Source organism: Stegostoma tigrinum, chromosome 41 (genome assembly GCF_030684315.1).
Source record: "Stegostoma tigrinum isolate sSteTig4 chromosome 41, sSteTig4.hap1, whole genome shotgun sequence".
NCBI classification, from domain to species: Eukaryota; Metazoa; Chordata; class Chondrichthyes; order Orectolobiformes; family Stegostomatidae; genus Stegostoma; species Stegostoma tigrinum.
In genome coordinates this window covers 5,526,778-5,535,485 of record NC_081394.1, presented here as the reverse complement: position 1 = coordinate 5,535,485, position 8,708 = coordinate 5,526,778, and positions in this window count along the sequence as shown.

Below are 8,708 nucleotides of genomic sequence, written 5' to 3'. Positions count from 1 at the left end.
CACAAACTTACTAACCGTGCTTCCTATATGCTCCTTCAAATTGTTTATATAAAATGACAAACGACAGTGGATCCAATTCTGTCGACACACCACTGGTCACAGATCTCCGTCTGAAAAACTATCCCTCCCACCACTCTGTTATCTACCGTCAAGCAAATTTTGTATCCAATTGACAAGCTCTCCCAAATCCCATGTGATCTAATGTTACTAACAGTCTACCATGTGAAATCTGATCAAAGGCCTTGCTAAAATCCATGTAGACAGTGTCTACTGCTCTGACCTCATTTACCTTCTTAGTCACATCCTCAGAAACACAATCATGTTTGTGAGACTTGATTACCCACACACAAAGCCATGCTGACTATTCCTAATCAGTCCTTGCCTCTCCAAATTCCTGTCTCTCAGAATTCCCTCCAACGATTTATCCACTACTGATGTCAGACTCAACAGTCCATAGTTCTCAATGTTTCTTGTACAATGGCACCCTGCAGTCTTCTGGCAGTTAACTTGTGCCTGTAAGGAGTAAGTAAACCCCAGCCATAGGTAGTTTCTGAGCAGCTCATGCTCCCATTGTCCAAGACATCAAGTCACATTCTAAGTGCACGTTGTACAATGAATTGACAGGTACTCTCCATTTATCCCAGTTATTAAAACTGTAGCATTCAATGCATTCTCTAGAGGAATATCTGTGATCTTCTTCCAACTAAAGAGTTTGAGTAGAACCCGTATTCCTTATCATAGTTATCGACTTAGGCATATTATTTGAAGAAAAAGAGTTCCCTTTCCTTTTGTTGAAAATCCTTTCTGTTACATGTCTACTTTCTTCATCTCTTCTGCACGCAGCAGTTTTTACCTTTGGTCTCATAGCTGTAGGTAAAGCTACAATATGATCTGTGGTGTTTCACTTCTGGGTTTCTTTTCCAGACTCTCACTTAGTGAGTCACTAGTTCCCATGGGCTTCCCGTACAATCTCCAGCTTTCTGAACGCACGTGTGCCCCTCTTTGCTACGATGGAACACTTAGGCCTACATCTCTCACATCTGCCCTCAGCATCTTCCTTTCCAGTTTGGACAGAAAGGAGTTCCTGGGGTATTTCCACCTGTCCATTCTTTACCCAGGCTACTTGCTTTTCTTTCACTCACCATCTTCGAGCTTTCTCAGATCAATGAGGGTCACAGAAAAGAAAGTTGAGTTTTACAGATCGAGTCACAAACATCTGCCATTTCTGCTTCAAGACCTTCAACATGGCTCTAATTTTAGAATCACAGAATATCTATGGTGTGGAAGCAGGCCATTTACCTCATCGAGTCTGCACTGACCTTCTGACAAGCATCCAAATCAGAGCAATCCCCTGACTCTATTCCTGTAACGCTATATTTCCCATGACTAACTCACCTGGCCTGCACATCCCTGCACACAATGAATGCACTATGTACATTTAGAGATTTAACCTAATAGCTGGAACAGAAACCTCTCACCTGTGACAGAGAGTTGGATGGAAACAACTTCCTTCCATCGAAAGTGATCTCCCATCCTGCTGTAAATCTGACATTCATACTCATCCTGGTCTGTCTCCCTGAGGTCAGAGATCAGAACTGACCAGTTGCCTTTTTCCAGCTGATCTTTGAACAGGTTTGTTCTGTTTCTGAACCGTGCATTTTGTTCTCTTAAAGCATCATTCCCATTGACAAACTTGTGTAAGAGTTCACATGTGAGAGTCCCCCATATTATCTGTAAATCAGAGACTGAGACATTCCCACCGTAGGTACAGGGCAGCACAACCTGCTCTCCAACGAACCCGGAAACTAGGACAGGCGAGTCACCTGGAAAAGGATTGAAGATATTTATCAATTATTCACTACTGGTACATTATATCCCAATACCAGTAAAGGCATAGAGTCGTACAGTTATACAGTGTGGATACAGATCCTTTGGTCCAACTCATCCGCACGGACCAGATATCCTAAACTGATCTAGTCCCATTTTCCAACGTTTGGCCCAAATCCCTGTAAACCTTTCCTATTCATGCATCAATCCAAATATCTTTTAAATGTTGTAATTTTACAAGCCTCCACAACCTCCTCTGGCATTTTGTTCTGTACAATTATCACCCTCTGCATGATAATGTTGCTCCTCAGGTCTTCTTTAAAATCTCATCTTAAACCTACGCCTTCCAGTTTATGACTCCCTCATCCTGGGAGAAAGATCTTGGCTATTCACCCTATTCATAGTTTTAAAAATCTCTACAAGGTCACCCGTCAACCTCAACTCGTCAGGGAAGAAAGCCTATTCGGCTTCTCCCTACAGCTTAAACCCTCCAATCCAAGCAACAGCCTTGTAAAAACGTCTGATGCATGGCTTTTAAAAGTATGAACTGTACTCAGAACCTAATTATTTTAAAACAAAATTAAACACTGCAACAGATGACTACTGAGGGTTACTGACTTGGTCGATGGATTAAGATGAACAACGACATACTCAAAAAAAAGACAATGTTGCACATTCCACCTAAAGCAGTAACTCCCAAAACCTGAAATATGGATTTTACCTTCTTCAATCACACTCTACTCCTCTCCATTTGGACTTTAAAGGATACGTTAGGGTACTTTTTAGATAGTATGAAATTGAATATAGTGGATGTCCAAATTAATGTGGGGGTTCAGGTAAGGATGCACATGTTATAATGTATTATACGAAACCCTAATTTTGTAAACTGTGAGCAGTGCTGGGCACATCTTAGAAAGGATGCGTTGTTCTTGAAAAGAGTGCAAATTGTAGGCTCAGAGGACTGATATCTGAACTTCAGGTTCAATTATGAGGAAAGAATATATAATTTCTTTTTCTTCAGAATTTAGAAGAGTAAGTGGAGACCTGATCGAAGTTTTCAAAAGATTGGGTTGATCAAGATAAACTATTACTACTGTTTGGAGATTCTAAAACTAGGGGGTGTCGTCTGACGATTAGGGCCAGAAGCATTCAGGAGAGATGTTAAGGGGCACTTCTACATGCAAGGTGTGATAAATGCTTGAAATGCTCTTACACTAAAGGCACTGGATGCTGGGTCAGTGTTGGGCAACATGGTGGCTCAGTGGTTCGCACTGCTGCCCCACAGCGCCAGGGGCATGGGTTCAATTCCCCTCGGGCCACTGTTTGTGTGGACTTTGCATGTTCACCCCCCTGTCTGTGAGAGTTTGCTCCAGTTTCCTCCCACAGTCTAGACATGTGCAGGCAAGGTGGATTGGCCATGGTAAATTGCCCATAGTGATCTGTGATGTGTAGGCGAGGTGGGTTTGGGGAATGGGTCTGGGTGGAATGCTCAGAAGTTCAGTGTGGACTTGTTGGGCTGTAGGGATTCTATGGTGTTGTTCATTTTAAATCTAAGCTTTCTTTTATTTAAGCAAAAGTACTAGAGATATGTGCCGAAGACAGTTAAACGGAGTTTGGCTACAGATCAGACATGATCTCATTGAATGGTGGAACAGGTTCAAGGGGCTGAATGGCCCACTCCTGTCGTAATTTTCCCTCAATACAACCAGACTTTGCCCACTCCCAGGATTCAAAGCCCATTATGTGCCTTCCTTTCAGCTCAGGGTAACACAGCACCTGAGGTCCTCTCCCAACCAGTGTCCAGATGTCACTGTGACACATCCCGGGGTTAACCCTTTCAACTCTCTCGTGTCTCCCCCAAGCCTTTGATCACTGCTGAAATGTTCCAGCAGTCACAGCACTGACCTGAAACAGAGGCAACAATATTTAGCAGCAGCAGCAGGAATAGTTTCTGTGAGCTGCATCCCTGCGACAAGAAAACACAGTGAGGCCCTTTCCTTTACAGCAGATCCATCGTTATGCCTCCTCCTCGCGCCTGCGATCTCCCGCCCCAAGTACAGGCCTCTTCTCACCGTTTTCCCATTCCCTCCCTCCAACATCCTCCCCGCTCCCCACCCCAACATCCGCCTGTCCTCCCCACTCCACACCAACTTCCCTCCGTCCTCCCCGATTCCCCCAACTCACCCCCGTCCTCCCCGACCCCTCCCCAACTCACCCCCATCCTCCCTGAACCACACCAACTCACCCCCGTCCTCCCCGCTTCCCCGTCCTTCCCCCCCAACTTCCCCCTGTCCTCCCGCTTCCTCCCAACTTCCCTGTGCTCGCCCCAACTCCCCCCGCTCCTCCCCAACTCACCCCCGTCCTCCCCGCTTCCCCCCAACTTCCCCTGTCCTCCCGCTTCCCATCCAACTCCCCCGTCCTCCCCGATCAGCCCCAACATACCCCCGTCTTCCCCCCAACAACTTCCCCTGTCCTCCCCCCCCAACTTCCCCCTGTCCTCCCACTTCCCCCCCAACTCCTCTCACAACTTCCCCGTCCTCCCCGATCCCCCCCCCAACTCACCCCGGTTCTCCCCGATCCCTCCCCAACTCCCCCCCGCTCCTCCCCAACTCCCCCCGTCCTCCCCGATACCCCCCCAACTCACCCCTACCCTCCCCCACAACTTCCCCGTCCACCCCCACAACTTCCCCCATCCTCCCGCTTCATCCCCAACTCCCCCCGTCCACCCCAATCCCCCCGCAACACCCCCCCCCGGCTCCTCCCCAATTCCCCCCCCGGCTCCTCCCCAATTCCCCCCCCCCCGGCTCCTCCCCAATTCCGAAACAAAACTAGTCCCATTTGCCTGTGTTTGGCTGATATGTCTCTAAAGCCCTCCTATTCATCAACCCATCCAAATGTCTTTTAAAAGTTGTAACTGTAGCTGCCTCTCTTACTTCATCTGCTAGTTCATTCTATATATGCACCACCCTCTCTGTGGAAAAAGTTGCCCCTCAGGTCCCTTTTAAATCTGTGTCCTCTCACCTTAAACCTCTGCCCTCTAGTTTTCCCCCACCCTTTGAGAAAGGACCTTTGCTATTCACCTTATCTATCCATGCCCCTCATGATATTATAAACCTCGTTAAGGTCACCCCCTCAAACCTCCTACGCTCGAGGGGGGAAAAAGGTCCCAGCTTATCCAAGCCCTCCAGTCCCAGTAACATCCTTAAATTTTTTTCTGCAACCTTTCCAATTTAATCACATCCTACCTATAGCAGGGCACCCAGAATTGCACGCAGTGTTCCCAGTGTGGCCTCACTAAGTCCTGTACAGCCACAACATGACATTCCAACTCCTACAGTCAATTCTCTGGCCAATGAAGGCAAGTGTGCCAAACCCACCTTCGCCACTTTGTCTACCTGTGATGCCGCTTTCTAGGAATTATGTATGTGAAACTTTTGACATCTCTGTTCAGCAACACTCCCCATGACCCTATCATTAACCCTAATGGTTGTCTTATTAAAATGCAACACATCGCATTTATTTAAATTAAACCCATCTTTCACTCCTCAGGCCAAGGGCTCAGCTGAGCATGATCCCGTTGTACTTTTTCCACTGTCTACTATCCCACCAATGTTGGTGTCATCCACAAACTTAGCAACCATACTTTCGATATTCTCATCCAAATTGTTTATAAAAATGACAAGTTGACCCAGCACTGATCCCTGCAGAACACTGCTGATCACAGGCTTCCAGTCTGAAAAACAACCCTCTACCGCCACTCTCTCTGGCTCCTACCATCAAACCAATTTGGTATCCAATTGGCAAGGTCTTCCAGGATCCCATGCAATCTAACTGCACTAACCAGTCTACCATGCCAGTATTTGGAAGTGGTGACTAGGACCTGATTCCGGGATTTACGACTCCATTCCTGACCTCAGCAAATTATATTCTCGTAGGACAAGGGTACAGATAGTAATCTTGCACCCTGCAATCCTGACCACACTGGCTCTATTGTAGGGATAGATACCTAATAGCCCTTATGATGACTTTGCAAAGGGGACTAGATTCATTTAGGATATCTGGTTGGCATGGACGAGATGGTATGAAGTGTGTGTTTCTGTGCCTATGACTATATATCTCATACATATCTCTATGACTCTTGTGAATGATAGCTCCCCAAAAAGTCGCAATTTATAGCCTGGGATTAGGAAAACTTTACAAAAGATATTCAAAAGGTCATAATCCATGTCCATTCACCACTTATTAAATAATGATGCCAAGTCTTAAAATGCCGACGAAATGAAAGCACCTAATTAGAAAACTGCTTTGAAGAAACTGCTACTCTTCAAATCCAGTATGTGACACCAGTGAGACCCATTATTGTATTGATAGCATCAGAAGTCACTTGGCACCAGGCTATTGTCCACAGTTTTATTTGAAATCACAAGCTTTTGTATCATTGCCCCTTCAACAGGTAAAGTGAGAGAGAAGCACAAAGACACAGAATTTATAGGCAGAGAGATCAAAAATCATACAAATGGTGTAAGTGGAGTGTAGAAATACAAGTCTCTATGGGTGATCAAAAGTGTCAGATGGTGAGAGTAAAGTGTCAACAACTGAATAGCAGATGGAGGGGATGCCTATAATCTGATTAATTGAGGCAGAGGATAATACAAAAAATTAAAAATAAGGTGTTGCTGGAGACAAACCAAATGCTGGAAGAACATGATGGGTATAAGAGTCGCGTGCCTTTGTCTAACCAAAGTAACAAGTAATCCAAAACTTGACAAACTGATTAAGGTAGAGACAGACCATAACAAGTTTTTCAGGTAATGGTGACAATTGGAAGGTAGCAGTAGCTTTCTCTCACTTCACACCCCTTACGTTATCCAAATAAAGCTACAGCTATTGCAGAAAACAAATCAGGGCAAGAATAACATCTAATAAATTCATAGAACTGTACCGCAATCAAAACAATCACTCCATTTCAGCCTGTTAAAAGAGACCCCTGCTGAACTAAAATTCTGGGATTCTTGGATATAATGAATTCTTCTGGCAATCTAATTATCTATCAAGTCTTCGTGTTCCACGGTGTGTAAACCCAGTCTCAGAAACATACAGCACCACTTACAGCTGTGTATATCTCTCATCACTTGCATGATAGCAACTTACAAAACTTTCCATCAATAAGAACATCATAAACAGGAACAGTAATAGACCATTTGGCCCCTTTCATCCACTACCTTATTAAAATAGGTCATAGCTGATCTTCCACATCAATTTCACTGTCACTATCTTCTCCAAAAACCAATATATCTCAGCAGTAAATATATTCGACATCAGATCATCCACAACTCTTTTTAGCAGATTTGAAAGAATCACAAAATTCAGGCAAAATGTTTTTCCTCATCCAAGTCCAAAATGGTTGATCTCTTAACCTGAGAATGAGACCCCCAGTTGTAGATTCTCCTGCCAGGAGATGCAGATATTCTCCACTATGCTGTCAAACATTTGAGAAACTTCAGATATTTCAATTTGATCACTTTTTTTTTGCTAAACTCCAGGTACACAGGCCTATTCTGCTCAATCCCTGCTCCTTAGACAACCCTCTCATCCCAAGAATTAGTCTAGTGTACTTTTGTTGCATCCTCTCTAAGGCAAGTGTATATGTCCAAGGATAAGTTGATCTTATTGACCTTGTGCTTGAATCATTCCAATCCTTGTAGTGATGGTGCTCTCATGGTGGAGTCAGGTCTGGAACATATGCAATTAAGAAACACGAGATCAAATTTTGATCATTTTGCAGAAACTGTTCATTTGCATTATCTGTAGTTTAGAAATTCAGTGGCTCAGACTCTTTCCATTCCCCAACATTGAACAAAATTCAGAGCATTGTTGTAGAGTGTGTTAATGGTGGACTAGATACAGTTGAAAATTTGGGTATAAGTAACATCCCAGTGTTATTGAGTAGTGGAGTAAGGGGCTGGACAAACCAGCATTTCCCAGTGATTGGAATAGCCAGAAGAACTGAGCATAGTGGAAGACACAATTTCTGCTGGTTCACTTGCAGCTTTCTATAGCAATGGACACTGGGAGGTCTAGTGGTTATAGGGAACAAAGTTACAATATTACAAGGACATGTTAGTTTTGTCTTAATTTGTCATTGTTCCTTTTGTCAATGAATTTTTAAAAATGATGCCTTTGCTTTTTCTTCCTGAAGAGTATAATACTTAATGTGCTAAATAAATTAAATAATCTCTTAATGATTTATTGTATTTTATTAAGCTTTATTTATGTTGTAGAAAATTAGTGCAAAGATTCTCTGCTTTCCATGAACTTTTATGTCAATAGTGTAGAGCATGATATTTCAGTTTCCCTCTGCAGCTGGATTTGGTGGATTTGGGAGGATTATGATGGTTAGGTCTCTGAGGAGTTCTCACTGGATAGATTCAATGACCCCATCTCCACTACCTTCAAGGGCAGGAAGTTCCAAAGTTGCACAACACTTTGAGAGGAAAAAAAACTCCCCTCATCTCTGTCCAAAAGGGGTGACCTCAAATTTTTAAAACAGTGCCCCCCTCCAGTTTTGGACTTACCCACAACAGGGAACATCTTTCCATGTCTGCTCTGTCAAGACCATTCAGGATATTGTATACTTCAATCAAGTCACTGCTCACTCTTCCAAATTCAAGTGGAAACAAATCCAGCCAGTCCCATGTAGCCCCCCTAAAACAATCCCCTCATTTCCATGTATCACTGCAATCCACCTCCAATACAATTACATTCTTCCTCAGATGAGGAGATGGAACTGCATGTAGTCAGTACTTCATGCTCCCATTGGGATTGGCCATCCAAGCTATTCAAGATGGCTGCTCATGACCACCTTCTCAAGGGCAACAATG